The sequence below is a fragment of the Protopterus annectens genome, chromosome 5.part0 (assembly GCF_019279795.1).
Source record: "Protopterus annectens isolate FY-2018-M chromosome 5.part0, PAN1.0, whole genome shotgun sequence".
In the NCBI taxonomy this organism is placed as follows: Eukaryota; Metazoa; Chordata; order Ceratodontiformes; family Protopteridae; genus Protopterus; species Protopterus annectens.
This window is the reverse complement of record NC_056735.1, coordinates 1,607,748,831-1,607,765,523: the sequence shown is the minus strand read 5'-3', so window position 1 is coordinate 1,607,765,523 and position 16,693 is coordinate 1,607,748,831.

Below are 16,693 nucleotides of genomic sequence, written 5' to 3'. Positions count from 1 at the left end.
CCAACAGCCGAAAGACCGACAAGGGTAACGTGTGAGTGCGACTGGGTAAATGTGCGATAGTGACGGAGTTAGGAGCGGTCAGGTAAGTGTGCGATATTGTGGGATTTTGGGTTAGGGTGTGGGAAAGGTGAGTGTGTGGTAGTGTCGGAGTTAGGGTTCGGGTAAGCTAAGTGTGTGATAGTAATGGACTGTAGTTTAGGGACGGGTTAAGTGAGTTAGGTTTAGAGTGCAGGTAGGGTGAGTGTGCGATAGTGACGGGCTTTATGTTTTAGGGTGGGTTAAGTGAGTTAGGGTTAGGGTGCAGGTAGGTTAAGTGAGCGATAGTGACAGTCTTTAGGTGTAGGGGTGGGTTAAGTGAGTTAGGGTTAGGGTGCGGGTAGGGTAACTGTGCGGTAGTGTCGAACCTTAGGGTTAGGGTTTGGGTTAGGGTTAGTGGATATGTCATTGTGTGTCATGTGTAGTTTACGTTGTTTGTGTTGGTGTAATTGTGTTCAGTTTTGTGAGTTGTCGGTGTTGTGTGTTTTCGGTTATTTGGGGTCGGTGTTTTGTGTGTCGGTGAAGTGTCGGTTCGGTAATGTAAAGTAGACCCATATATATATATATATATATATATATATATATATATATATATATATATATATACATATGCATACAGAGATAGATATACATCTATAGGCCCAAAAAAATGTAGAAATGTGATCCACAGCAGGAAAAGGGAGCCCAAATAGTAATGTTCAATGATCGAATTTATTGAGTCACAGAGCAAGTCTATCAAGCGCTTTCTCTCAGTGCAATACTGAGCTTTATCAAGATAAAAATCCATGGAACAACTGATCTTATTTAAACAAATAAAGGATGATCATGTGATCCATTAATTAAAAATGAATTGGTTAATGGCTCGTATAAAGAGCTACATGTTAAAAAACTACGTATAAAACCAAAACAAAAAATCTTATAAGTATAACTTATTTAAAAAGCTTACATTGTAAACATCGTTGTGTAAATGTCTAAATAAATTATTAAACAGTTACATTACTAGTGTTGCATAAAAATTAAAAATAAAAAATAAAATAAAATGAAATAATGTAATAACATATAACGTTTCCTGACAAAAATATTGATTTTTGATTTTGTCAACATTAACATTATAATTTGGCCCTTCTTAATTTCAAAACACTACTCAAATTCATACTGTCATTTAATCCTGGCCATTTTGCAGCATCCAACCTTAACTGCCATATAAGCTCCTTGTACTCTAATTTGGTCTCCCAATCACCCCCTCTGCCATCAGGTGTTATGTGTTCTAAGACAATAAATCTGAGCTCCATATTGGAACAGGACAGAGAGTGCCTATAAAAGGCATTAGATTTCTTTTTCTTGGAGATATCATAGAAATGCTCGTAAATTCTTCTCCTTAATGTCCTTTCCGTTTTACCTATGTAGAAGCTTTGACGTTTTAAGCAAAGACCTAAATAAACAACATATTTCGTGTTGCAATTAAAATAACCATTTGCCTGACATGTATATTTTCATGATGGAATGTGCAAAGTATGACCATTGAAAATGGCCGGACATTGTTTACACCTTCCACACTTATATGTTCCGTTCTTACGCCCAGTGTAACCAGTGTCCACTATTTGCTTTTTTTCAAATAACTCTTTCAAGTTAGTGTCTCTGCGCCTGACAAATTTGGGGTGCTTTGGGACCATCTCTAATAACTCTTCATGTAGTGTAAGAACTGGCCAATATCTTAATATTGCTTCTTCTATTAAGTTGGAATTAATAGAGAATGTATGTGTTTAGATGTTCTGTTCAAATCTTTGAGGATTATTATCCAAACTGCCCACTTGCATGATAGTAGACCCTAATAAAGGTGTATATTTTTCCTCCCTGTACGTGCATATTTCCAAGGCCAGATTGTTGACTAATGGAGTAGGATAACCTATTTCATAGAACCTCTCCTTCAAAAAGTTAACCTCTTCCATAAAATATTGAAGGGCCAAATTATAAAGTTAATGTTGACAAAATCAAAAATCAATATTTTTGTCAGGAAACATTATATGTTATTACATTATTTCATTTTATTTTATTTTTATTTTTAATTTTTATGCAACACTAGTAATGTAACTGTTTAATAATTTATTTAGTCATTTACACAACGTTTACAATGTAAGCTTTTTAAATAAGTTATACTTATAAGATGTTTTGTTTTGGTTTTATACGTAGTTTTTTAACATGTAGCTCTTTATACGAGCCATTAACCAATTCATTTTTAATTAATGGATCACATGATCATCCTTTATTTGTTTAAATAAGATCAGTTGTTCCATGGATTTTTATCTTGATAAAGCTCAGTATTGCACTGAGCGAAAGCGCTTGATAGACTTGCTCTGTGACTCAATAAATTCGATCATTGGACATTACTCTTTGGGCTCCTTTTTCCTGCTGTGGATCACATTTCTACATACATCTATGGGGTATACATATATGTATGTGTCTGTATGCAAAAAAACATTTTGAGTGAGGAGCAGCAGGGTTGCACTCCACTTAACTAAGTTTATGAGCATACCCAGTGTGATTTTCCCTAGTTATAAATTGACTCCAACCCTCACCTGCCTATATTCCAGTCCCAGATTTTGTGCATTACACAAAATGACATATGTCCCTGTTTCTGCAGTGCTACACTTTGCTCATATTGGGTATGACTTTCTGAAGTTGTCTGATGTAATTAATATTTGACAGAGGTTAATAATATTACTCCACACACAGAATGGCAATGGTGTAATAAAGTTGTTGAATGAGAGGGAGTCTTTGTCTTTCATTTTTACAAAGTATAGATTTGAAGGAAGTAATAAGACTAGGTAGACTGAGGGTAAGATTTAGAAACAAATTAGGTAGATTGTTATATGAAGCGAGTGCCATGATTGTAGAATGGGTTTAGGAAAGTTCTTGATGTTTGGGAGGTGCTGTTAAAGGGATGAAGCTAGTGAAGGGGAAGGGTACAGTTTGAAGAGAATTGTGTATCTGGGTGAAATCTGGTTAGAGGAGGTGGAGTTCCACCTGTCCCACATAAAAAAAGAGAAAATTATGCCCCATAAATAGTTCTCCACTTTGCCTATGTGTCAACTTGGCTCACTTGATTTGGTCCAGTTGGCCATACAACATTCTTCTATTGTTGTCACCCATCACTGGTATGGTGACTTTCCATAGTCATGAAATTGTATGTACAAGTTTAGATTTATGTTGTGAAGAAGTGGATAGCTATGGTGCTCTCCCATCACCCTCCTGCAAATTCCTGTATTCTTACCCCCTGTGTCTTATCCTCTGCTCGCCAACCCTGTTTTCACTACTGTCCTATCCACCCCTTTTACAAACATTTAATATTGTCAAAAATATATTCACACACAGCACACATGGTCAGAAATGGCCCATGGCAAAGCCTTCATTTTATGTCCTCAGCATTTTTGCAGACATTGGCAAAGCACACAGATGCTGAGTGATGGTGAGCACTGTTTAACTTCTTATTGCAAAAGATGAAGATTTCAGTTTCACCTGAAGTGGTCTGATTACTATCCCTGTCTGTCTTGTATGTTCTATATGTCTGTAAATAAATCTGCAAATGTGCATAAAATGCTGTACAGAATACAGCATAAAGGCAGAATAAATGCAGTCCTGTGAAATGGTTAATGTAACAGTTCTTAGGTTGCTCGTTGCAGTAAAATAGGAGTTCCTATGTAGCATGATAAGATAGTTGCACTGTTTGCCAAATGATGGTTTCGCATAATGTAATGGGTTTAGGTCAAATTACTATTTCATATTTCTAGCCTATAGTTAACTGAAAATATCTGCATTTCTCTCCATATACTGCATTTTATTAGCATACCATTTGACTAGTACGGCAATACATCATTTGCAAAAACATGCAACAGGAAGACTTATTAAGACACCCTTATCCTGCTTATGTCTTCTTGTTTATTGCACTCCCATACCCCTTATTTCTCCCTGTAGCAAGTACTTAATTGTACAGAGCATGGCAACTGAATAACGATGTAATAAGTAAGAGCAAAACACCATACAGTGACACAAAACAAATTGTTGCTATTCCTCTATACATCTCTCTGTCTCTCTCTCTGTTCACCCCATCTGCTTCAATAAGTTGACACTGTCTTTCAGTTTTATTTAAATGGTCTGAAGTAACAATTCCTTCATGGCATGACAAGATAATGCTCACATATATAGCTAGATTTCTAGCTACTTTCAAGGCAAAGACTTATGCCTGGCTTACAGAGCAAACTCTGACCCAAACCTAATAAATTTGTTGCACATCAGTAAATCAAACAGGACTATGGCTACCCATTCCAGGGACCTAAATATGGCCTGCAACATGACTAGGATATGCTGGAAGGATATACTTGTCTCCCAGCGACTGCCACATCTTTGGAATAGGCTGGCAATTCATGTGAAGCAGAGCACCTCTATGTTACTGCTCAAAAGCATAGCCGGTGTTAGGTACCTGCGGATGCGGGTAGACCCGATTACTTACCCGCAAATGAGGGCCCCCATTCAGCATCCGTGGGTTACTCTGTTGGTCTGACCAGCATTACCTTGCTTCGGCTCAGCTCCCCGTGGACGTCTAGCTGCTCTGTAATCACAAAAATTCAAACTGCGTTTCCGTTTTTTTTTTTTTGATTCGCTGGCAAGCTGCACTCAATCAGGTCCACTTGCTGAAACAAGGGATCTGATTGGCTGCAGCAGCCTGCAAACTAAGTTCTTGTTTTTTTTTTTTTAAGTAGGAAGTGATGAAGCAAGGACCTGATTGGTCCTTGCAAATCACTTCCTGCACAAACTGCCTTTAAAAAGGCACCTGCAACTAATAAGGATCACTTCTCTTGTTTTTCAACAGAGGAGTGCTCCTTAGCAGCAGCAGAGTGATTGAGCGGGGTTTGGACCAGCGTGAGGACGGGCAGCAGGAATGGATCAGTGGTGGATCAAGCCTTTTGCAGCGGTCGTGGTGTTTGGATCATACTCTTTTTAAACTGTCCTTCTAAGGGCAACTTCTGAAAAGGTCTGACAAACTGTCCTTTTAAGGGCAACTTCAAAGGGACTGAGTGGTCTGAGGAAGGCAAGCAGAGCAGGTGAGCCTTCAGTCGTGAAGAGGGAGCAGAGTATTGGAAGCAGCTATCTGTGGAAAGCAAAAAAGGTAAGTTTTGGGTTTAGTTTTAACTTTATTTATTGTGGGGGTGGGTGATTGTTTTTTGTGCATATTTCTTGTGCTAAGAGGTTTGGGGGAGTGTGGGCTGTGGTTGCATTAGTTTTATTTTGGTTTTGTGTACAGTTTTTGTGCTAAGAGGTTTGGGGATGAGGACTGTAGTGGTACCAGTTTTATTTTGGGGCTGTGGTTGTATTAGTTTTATTTTGGTTTTGTGTAAAGTTTTTGTGCTAAGAAGGTGGGGTGGCGGGGTCAGGTTGTGGTTGTACCAATTTTGTTTTATGTCCGTGTGCTGGTAGTAAGAGGATGGGGGTGTGGGGCTGTGGTTATACCAGTTTTACTTTACTTATTTTACATTTGTTTTCTGGATAGTCTGGGATAGAACCCATTTTCAGTGGATGCCCAGGGAGAAATGCTTTTTAGTATATGTGCTAGAAATATGTAAAATAATTTGGTTTCTGTTTATATGAGGGACAACATAAGGGAATGTGAAGTGTAATATACATTTAATTTTGATTGCCCATTGGTTAGGAGAGTGTATAGGTTATTTGGAGCAAGAAGATTTTCTTTTGGCAGTATTTATGCTGTATATGTAAACAGTAGAGAGAATGGGATAGGGGGTGACGAAAAGGAGGGGAGATAAATAATGGGACAGAGAAGGATATTGTAGTTGGCTAGAGCAGGGATAGGTGGGCAGTGCTTGTGGGCTAGAGCAGGGATAGGTGGGCAGTCTTGTGAAATGCTGCTGTCTAAGTCAATAGTCTTAGGCGTATGGGGGTAAGTGGTGAAGATTAGCTTATTTCAGCCTGGGTTGGGACATGACCTGTTGCATGGTAGATGTAACAAGTGTATCAGTGTCAGCATATTGGATTGTGAGTGCTAGGGATGTGGAGGTATTGAGGTTGATCCACTAAATTTAAGTGGATCAAGGATATAGCCTTGTGAGGCTGTTAATGTGAGTGGAAGTAGAGGGGGGGGTAGATACTGGAAACATTTTATGTCTGCTTATAACCTTTTGGGCAGCTTTGGAGCCAGTGAAGGGCTATGGGGATCTGATTAAGGTTGGTGAGAGAGTTAGTAGTTTATTAAGAGACTCTGACAAAGGCCTTTAACAAATTGAGAAAGCCAGATACCATAATTTGGAAATTGTGTTATTATAACTGAGGAGGGCAGTTGCAGCATGAGGCCTGAAGCTGTGTTGGGATTTGGCAAGTAAATTATTGGTTGAGAATGAATGCATTCCTCTAGGAGTTTAGGTAGTGAGGAAGAATTGCTCTTGGCCTATAATTTAAGTTTGCTCAAGCTTCCACCTTTGTGCAAGGGTATAATGTATATTTTCCAGATGGTTGGGATGTGTACTGCTCAGTAATGGATCTTTTAAGTATTCAGGATAAGAACTGGCTTCAACTGCTATTTTTTGAAACTGTTGGTAGATTGTCAACTGAATTTGCAGTAGGTTTTGAGTTTTTTTACACCTTTGTTAAACACTGTTCTGCTATCTAGATTTATAGTACTGTTTTACACTATCCCTGATGTTACACCTTGTTCTGCAATTTTTCTGTCTGTTTGAATTGTGCTGAGAGGTTAGGAGGTTGATGGGGCATGTACGTTGCTTAAAATGCATAATGTTGGGAGGGTAGTTTGCAGCTGTGAGAATGTTGCTGCTGAAGGCATAGATGTTTTGAATGTATACTAATACAAGCCTTGTTACACTACTATTGCATATAACTGCAATGTTCTACTCACTGATGCAATGACTGCAACTTTTTCATTGTCCGTAGTTAATGTGTTGAAAGTTTGGGAGTGTGGTTAGGGCCTGTGAGAATGTTGCACTGTTCAATGTTTGACTGGAGCCTTTTTAATGGTGGTCATGTACTGTATAAGGACATTGTCAATGCTACGCCTATGTTTTTGGTCTTCACTTTTTTCAGGATTTTTGCACATCGGCTGGGGGGGGGGGTTCTGCAGAATGTACTGATATCTTAATGCATGCTAATGCAAGTACTGTTCTGTTGAGGGTTATAGTACTGTTTAAATATCCCTAGTGTTACAGCTTGTTCTGAGTTATTTTTGGCTGTTTGGATTATGTAATTTGGAATATGCTGGCACCTGTACATTGTTTAAAAAGCCCAGTGTTGGGAGAGTAGTTAGTGGCTGTGAGAATGTTGCAGTGTACAATGTTTGCCTGAAGTTTTTTAATGTGGGGCCACACACACTATAAGCACATTGTTAATGCTACACCTATGTTTTTGGTTTTCACTTTATCCAGGATTATTGTGCATCGGCTGGTGAGGTGGGGGGAGAATTCCGCAGAATGTACTGATACCTTAATGCATTAGCACTGTTCTGCTGTCTAGGTTTATAGTGCAGTTTAAATATCCCCGATGTTACAGCTTGTTCTGCAGTTATTTTTGGATGTTTGAATTATGCTATTTGGAGGTTGATGGGGCCTGATATCTTAATACATGCTAATGTAAACACTGTTCAGCTGTCTTGGTTTGTAGTACTGTTTAACTATCCCTGATGTTATGCCTTGTTCTGCAGTTATTATTGGCTGTTTGAATTATGCTCTTTGGACATTGAGAGGACTTGTGCATTGTTTACCATGCCTAATGTCAGGAGGGTAGTTAGCAGCTGTGAGAATGTTGCAGAAGGTGTAGATGTTTGAATGTATACTAATGCAAACCCTGTTACGCTACTATTGTGTTTACCAACAATGCACTACTGATGCAATGGCTTAACTTTTTTCATTGTCCAAACTTATTGCGTTGAAAGGTTTGGAGTGTGGTTAGGGCCTGTGAGAATGTTGCAGTGTCCATTGTTTGCTTGGAGTATTTTTAATAGGGGGTCACAGACTGTAAGCACATTGTTTATGGTATGCCTTTTTGTTTTCACTTCATCAAGAATTCTGCCTAGACTTGGGGGGGTTAAGAATTCCACAGAATGTACTGATATCTTAATGCCTGCTAATGCAAACACTGTTCTGCTATCTGTTTGTAGTGCTGTCTAACTGTCCTTGATATGCCTTGTTGCAATGACTTATTTTTATGGTCCATAGCTATTGTATTGAAAGTTTGGGAGTGTGTTTAGGGCCTGTGAGAATGTTGCAGTGTCCATTGTTTGCCTGGAGGTTTTTTTTGTAATGGGGGGGGTCACAGACTGTGTAAGCACATTGGTAATTTTGTTTTCACTTCATCCAAAATTGTGCCGAGATGGGGGGGGGGGTAAGAATTCCACAGAATGTACTGATGTCTTTAATGCATACTACTGCAAACACTGCTCTGCTATCCAAGTTTTTTGGCTATCTGAATTAAGTTGACAGTTTTAGGAGGTTGATGGGGCCTGTGAGAATTGTGTCCAGATGTTTTTGGTTTTTAGCCTGTTCTCTCTCATAATGATCGCATAGCACAATGCGGACAGCTGAAGCTACTAACAGAAATGGACTTCTTGTTTCATACCCTCCTAGTAATGCATGATACATTCCTTGGATTTATGCTTTTGTACACGGATCCTGTGTTAAGAGGGGTTGTGGGAATGTCAGTCTCCCAGTCTGTGTGCCACTTCATCCCTCACAAATGAGGTTTTCTAGCAAATCCATGATTTCACTCCTTTGTTCAAACAATGATTTTTATTTGTTCAAGTCTGCTAAGAGATTGAGAGATAGTGGGCATGTGTAGTCTGTATTGTACTGTAACATTTGTCTTGCCTCAGTGTGGTGTGTTCCCCTTCAAACTTGTGCCTCTCCTAGTCATTAGATCTTTTAGACTTTAGTCTGAGAGCTTGTAATATCAATCTTTTGCATCATTTGTGGCCTCTTCACATGTTTAGGGGGATGACAGGGGAAGAATTGTGTTGAAAAAGCTGAAGTTCACCTCTAGTGTTAGATATTTAACATGAAACTGTAACCTGGGCCTCTCATTACTTGTTTGTGGCTACCGGTTAGTCATTTTTCAGTCTTTCTGCCTGCAGTGCAATAGTGATTGTCAATGCAAGTCATTAAGCATTTTTAATAACAGTATGACAAAAGGACTCTGCATGTGTAGTAATTCTGCTTTACTTCCATTTCCAGTTAGAGATGAAGCATACATATTTGTCAGGAGCAGCAAAAAGAAAGCTTCAGCAGCAGAGGAATGAGGATGCAAAGAGACAGGGTTCCATTATGACATTTTTATGTGGGTCATCGGAGAGGGAAGATTCAGGAAAAAGTCTGCCTTCAGGACAACACAATGGTTCTGCATTACAGTCTGACCACTGTGAGGCCAGCATCCTTTCACTAGAAGGTGACCACTCTCTTGCAGCCACACCACAGGCTACTTCCTGTGGACCTACAGCCATTACCATGGGTGAAAGCACAGCAGCAAATGCAGATTCACCTGAGGTGTTGCCTGGATCACCAGACTTTGATACAGAAGGAGCCCATACTTCCGTAGTGACAGATGTGTCCTATGACTTGCAGGGAGTGTCAGGTACATCTTTGGAGGATCTAGGGACTTGGCCAGACTTGATTAGGGATGAGTTTAGGGTCGCTGCCATTCAGCATGGACCTGTGCAAGTGGTGTTACCACAGTTCCCAGTCAATGAGCAGAAAAGAAGATTTACATCGGACAACTATTTCCATGTGCTGCCTAATGGAGTGAGAGCAAAATGCACTTGGCTGACGTATTCGGTCTCAAAGGATGCACTGTTTTGCTTTCCATGTAAATTGTTTGGACATTCTAACCATCTTCTCCAGTCAGGTGGTTACAAAGCATGGAGAGAGATGTCCAAAGCTTTACACAGCCGTGACCGAGCACCAGAGCATATGGCATGCATGACGAAGTGGAAGGAACTGGACAACCGAATAAAGAGTCGACAGACTATGGATGATAAGAAACAAGCAGTGGTTGAAAAGGAGATAACTCACTGGTGTGGTGTGTTAGAATGCATTATTGCTGTTGTCCAGTACTTGGCAGAATGGAACATGGCATTCCGTGGTACAACTGATGCCCTGGACACCTATGGCAATGGCAACTTCTTAGGTCAAGTGCAACTTTTGTCTCAGTTTGACCCTGTCATGGCTGAACATTTGCGTCGTATTCGTAATAAAGAGATAATGGATCACTATCTTGGGAAGGACATACAGAATGAAGTTATCCACCTGATTGCAAATGCTATTTTAAGGATCATTGTAGGGAAGGTGAAGGAAGCTAGGTACTTTTCTGTGATTCTTGATTGCATGCCAGACATCAGCAATCAAGAGCAAATGACTGTAGTAGTTAGGTATGTGGATATTTCACAGACTGCAGCCACAGTTGAACATTTTCTGGGATTTGTGCCTGTGAATGACACAACTGGGGCAGGATTGACAGAAGCTCTTCTGCAGACTCTTCAAAATCATCAACTGGACATTAATGACTGTCAAGGACAAGGATACGACAATGGCAGCAACATGAAGGGGAAACACGTTGGACTGCAGGCCTGGATAAAACAGATGAATTCAAAGGCTTTTTATGTGCCGTGTGCCTGCCATAATTTAAATCTTATAGTTAGTGATGGAGCACATTCATAAGTACAGGCAGTGTCATTCTTTGGATATCTGCAGAACATTTACATACTCTGTTCAGCATCAACAAGCCGATGGCAGATCTTAAAATGGCACACAAATGTCACTGTGAAGCCACTGTCGGAGACTCGCTGGGAATGCAGGATAGACTCTGTCAAGGCAGTAAGATTTCAGTTGAAGGGAGTCATTGAGGCATTACAGGAGATAGGGCAAGCAGTACGTAGAAATGATGCTGCAACATATCAACAAGCATGAGGACTGTGCTCAGAACTTATGTCATACCAGTTCATTGTATGTTTAGTGGTTTGGTATGATGTGCTGTCAGAGGTAAATCGTGCAAGCAAAGTTCTGCAGAGTCCATCTGTTGATATTTCGACATCTGTCAAAGTGCTGGCATCCACTATGGACCTGTTAAAGAATTGCAGAGAAACGGGATTTCAACATGACATAGACGAAGCCTCCAAGATAGCAGAAGAACTGGATGTTGGCACCACATTTCAAGAAAAGAGACGGAGGAAAGTAAAACAGTTCTTTGACTATGAAGGAGAAGATGAGACTCGACAGGATCCAGTGGTAAAATTACATGTAGAGTTCTTCAGTGTGCTGCTGGACACAACAATCCAATCATTTACTGACCGGTTTCATCTGCTTTCCGAGTTTGATAAGGCCTTTAGATTTTTATCAAATATTAAAGCCTTGAGTGATGTTGCAGAAGACACACTGCTGCAACACTGCAAGGATCTGAAAGAACAACTGACTGACAGAATAAGTGGCCACTGTGATATTGATGACTCTGACCTTGGACACGAACTTAAAAGCCTTTCTCGAATGATTGATAATGAATCATCACCACTGACTGTGTTAAATTTCCTTATTCGCAACCACCTGCAAGACATATATATATAAATATTTATGTTTCACTGCTCATTTATTTGACTGCACCCATTACAGTGGCTACTGCAGAACGCAGCTTTTCTAAGCTGAAACTCATAAAGACATACCTGCTTTCGTCAATGAGTCAGGAGAGACTTTCAGGCTTAGCTGTGCTCCCAATTGAGCATAAAGTGGGATGAAGTGTATCACATGGCAGCCTCATTGAAGACTTTGTCTGGAAGAAAATTTGTAAGATCCCAGTAAAACTGTAGATTAGGTATGTGCTCATATTTCCTTTCCAGTAATCTTGTATAATGCTGTCAGACAGTAATTTCAGATAGTACTTTAGTGTGGCTTGTATGCTGTGTATTCACTTTTTGTTTGCGTACCTCCAACAGGTAGGACCATGAGGATGGAACTAGCAGGATGTTGGGCAAAGGCAGCTAGGAGCAGCTGGACTCGTAGGAGTGGCAGGACTTGTCGGGAGCAGAAGGACTCGTGGAGCGGCAGGGTAGTGGCAGGACTCATCAGGATGGTAGGACAGTTGGGAGCAGCAGGACTCATCAGGGGCTAGGACAGAAGCAAAGGAAGAACAGACAAGTGGCAGCAGTCAGAAGCTGAAGAGGTAAATGCATATGGAAGATGAATGGCACTTTGGTCTTCACCTTTTTCTGTCTGGGTTTGAGTCTGCCTGTGTCAGACTTACTAATCCCTATTACTCTCTTGTGCATGGGTTTAAGTCTGCCTCTGGCTCATTAATCCCCATGTCTTTGTGTGTTTATTTGGGTTTGAGTCTGTCTGCCTCAGGCTCCGTAATCCCCATGGCTTTCTTTTGGGTTTGCTTGGGTTCGAGTCTGCCTCAGGCTCTGTAATCCCCATGGCTTTCCCTTGTATGCTGTCTGTAGTCTTTTCTGTGTCCTATAGCTGTGTTGTGTACATCTGCAGTGTGACTGTTCTGCATGTCAGTAATTGTGTGGGTGTTAATGTTCAGTCTTGCTGTAGTGCAGTCTTTATCATGTCTGTGTGTGTGTGTGTGTGTGTGTGTGTGTGTGTGTGTGTGTGTGTGTGTGTGTGTGTGTGTCTCTGTGTGTGTGTCTCTCTGTGTCTCTCTGTGTGTGTCTGTCTCTTGGGACTGGCTACCTTGATGCGGTACAGAGGCTTGTCATAATGTAACAACATTGCTACTAAATGCCAGCTGTAGCTCTTTATCTCATGGCACAAAATCTGGACAAAGCCACAGATAATGGGGTTCCAGCCCCAAAGATCTGGGCAAACTGAAAATGTTAGACTAAAAGGTCTTACCATGCATGTTCTGAAGAGTATATGAAGTTAAACTGAAATGCCTGTCATTTAATGAATTCAGTCATCAATGATTTGCCACAAAAAATTCAGAAAACTCTAAATTGAGGAACAGACCAAATTAGAGTCACATCTGGACATTCTTTGAAAATCTGGGCAGTTGAGTATGCAGTTAGTGTCTGCATCTGTGAGTGGCAACCTTGCTGTGGTACAGGGGTTTCATAATGTCACATTGGTACTTGATGCCAGTCAGTGTGTACACCTGTGAGTTGCTACCTTATCATGTGCACCTGTGAGTCGCTACCTTGCTGTGGTACAGGGGTTTATCAGGATTGTAACATCGGCACTAAATGCTAGTCAGTGTGTGGGCACCTGTGAGTAGCTACCTTGCTGTGGTACAGGGGGTTGTCTTAATGCAACACTGGTATTAAGTGTCAATCAATGTGTGTACCTGTGAGTAGCTACCGTACAGTAGTACAGAAGTTTATCATAATATAACCTTGGTACTAAATGCCAGTCTGTGGCTTGGCACATCAATTCTTAATAATCTGAATGTAGTGACACTAGTGGTTAAATGGTGCTGGATGAGCTTGACAGGGAAGGTGGTGCAATGGCAATGTGGTCACGCTTGATGTCCTCTTGAGTAGGGCCCCCAACTTGAACCTTGCTGGGGGCCCCCAAAATGCTAGCACCGGCCCTGCTCAAAAGTAACCTGGATGAGTGGATGGGGCACCATAAATTCGTAACAGGGATAGCACCCACAACCCTCCTGGACATGAGCAGTCATTACTAAATACAATCCTGGGTACTGACTGGGTATTGACTAGAGTATCTATGGTCTTACATTGGGAAGAAACAGCTAGGCTTGAAATGACCTCTGGGTTGATAGTCTAGTAATGTCTTATGATCCTATAAAGCTAGACTAAATGCAACTGTTAAGACAAATGTGTAAATCAAGACACCTGAAAAATGGCTATATCACATGTCACTTCCGTATTCCATCAGAATCACACATAGTTGTATGTGTATAATGCTTCTTTACATGAAAGGCAGCACAGAGCATTATAGACTATTGCTAATTCCCATTCTCATCAGCTCTAGATATGATTATGCATGTACTAATACTGTGCCATCAGCATTGCAATTGAGCTTGGCAGTGCTGCTCTTCTGTTAGAAAGTAAAAAAATAAACACAACAAATAATTTTTTGTTTAGGTTACATAATGTTTGTATGTCTGCATTGAATTTTGACAAGTTATCTTGATTTCAGAGTGATGCTGACTCAATGAATTCAGTTGGTTAATGCATTTCTGCACTCCGATGGTTATGCTTGCAACTATGTTACTATTTTGGTTAAACCTTTCACACATAATGCATCACTGTTATTCTGCAGTGGACTGTCCTATATAGGACAGTCTGTTTGTCTTATCAATGCACATTGTGCAAACATGAGACAAGACAAGTGTATAATCTTCCCAGAATGAAGTGGCAGGAAAGCTTGACTGATAATACACTGGTTTACAAATGTGAATTTCTTTGGTATTTCATACTGTGAAATAGGAATATGTTACTCACAGTAACACATGTACATGAAGGACAGTATCTAAAGCTTAGTAGAGAAGTATGTAATTACATGGAACAATCACAGTGTTGTGATGCTGTTCTGTGCACACATATGTATTTGTCCCAAAACCTGTGATGCACAGCACCATCTGTTCCAAACACTGAATTTTCAAAAGGTAAAAAATATGCTTTTTCACATCATTAAATTCAGACTTCTCCTGTGGTGCTTGTTACTAACACTGTACTTTCTAGAGTATGTAATAAGATAAGCAGAAGGTTCAATGTTCAACAGGGGAAAGTTTTGTGGGTAATGATTTGCACCATATCCACTATCTCATTTTTAACAGACTGATGAGGTCATCATGCCAAAAGTGCACTCTCCCCTTGTGAGTCAGATATCTGCTGTGGTGCTTGAGACCAATATTGTATTCTGTAGACTGTGTATTTAAATAACTAGGAGCCATGTCTCTAAACTCTCTAGATTTTTGCAGAATGTCCAGATTTTTGCCTTATATTTATAGTCTGTTCCTTATAAAATTTGTGTTTTTTTTCTGGCAAATAACTGATGATGAAGTCACCAAATGATGACATACATTTCAGTTTTAGACTTTATACCCTTCAGAAAATGTATGCTAACATAAATCCTAATATTCTAGCAACTTTCTAAGTTTACAAGAGCAATATTTAAAATTTGCCCCTATGTTTGGGCATTTGTCCCTCCATTATTTTAGGCTTTGTCCAGATTTCTTGTGTTTTTTTTTATTTTTTATTTTATTTTACATTTGTTGACTAGGATAGTCTGACTGGATGCATGTCCATTTTCAGCGGAGGCCCGGGGAGAAAAGCTCCAAGGGTAAGCAGATACAGCATTGCATAATACCAGCATTACATATTACAAACAGACTATTTACAGAGATTACATAAGTAAGCAAGTTAAACAAGTTCCACAGGTTACAGTTAATCCTGAGCGCAAGTCAGGATTAAATTAAATTACACCGTAAACTGGTTAACAGATTTTTACACATTCTAGAGAGAGTTAGCCAGGCTTGATACATTAACATAGCCAGTTAAGTGACAAATGTTGTTTGAGTCTAGTTTTAAATTGCCCTAAGGTGGAAAGTAAGGTAATATCAGCTGGAAGAGAGTTCCAGGATCTACTTACAGAGTTTGCAAAGAGAGAATAACTGGCTGTGTTATTAATTTTGCTAGTCTGAATTAGTAGTTTGTTAGAGGATCAAAGCGGTCTAGGATTGTTATAGGGGGTGATCATATTTTTAAGTGCAGGAGTATTGTCCGGATTATAGAGGATTTTATAGGACATAATCAGTTGGTTATACTGGATTAGGCTGAGTAGTTCAAGCCACCCAAGCTGATTTAGATTGATGCAATGATGTGTCCTAAAAGGCAACCCAGTGGCAAACCTGGCAATGTGGTTGTAGCAAATTGAGAGTTTGTAAAGGACAGTCTTGTTTTAAATTCGAGAGTAGAGGGGATGCATACAGAAGGGTTGAAAGAAGGTGAGAGTGAGCTATGGCAATTTTAGCTGGAGGGGTTAGGAAGGCTTTTATTCTGTAAAGTGGCCCTAGTTTTTTATTAATGGTTTTGATAGTTTGGTTAACATGTAGGTCAAATTTTAGATTATTGTCTATGATGACACCTAATAGTTTTGTAGATGGGTCAGGGGAGATTATTGTGCCATTTGATTTTATGGTAAAGGTGAAAGCGGTAGACCTACGTTTTGGTGAAAATAACAGCATTTTAGTTTTTTTGGGATTTAGGATCAGACGATGTTCAGAAAGCCAGTTTTCTATTGTATTAAAGGTGGTCTGGGTAGCTGACCATAACTCTACTGGAGATGTGGCTGAGCAAATCAGAGTAGAGTCATCAGCATATTGGATACAGCTGACTTTTGGGATGACAGTATAAAGGTCGTTAATGAAGATGGAGAGCAGCAAGGGCCCTAGTATAGAGCCTTGTGGTACTCCAAGAGTGTTAGGTAGAAGGTTAGAGAGTTTGTTCTGCCAGAGGACAGCCTGCTGTTGACCATTCAGGTAGGATTGAAACCATTGAAGGGCTCCAGTATCTAGACAAAATGTTTGCAGGGTGTGGATTATAAGTTGGTGATTGACCATATAGAATGCCTTAGAAAGATCCAAAAAGAGGGCTGAGGATATAGAATTATTGTTGCGATTATGGTTTATGGTGTTG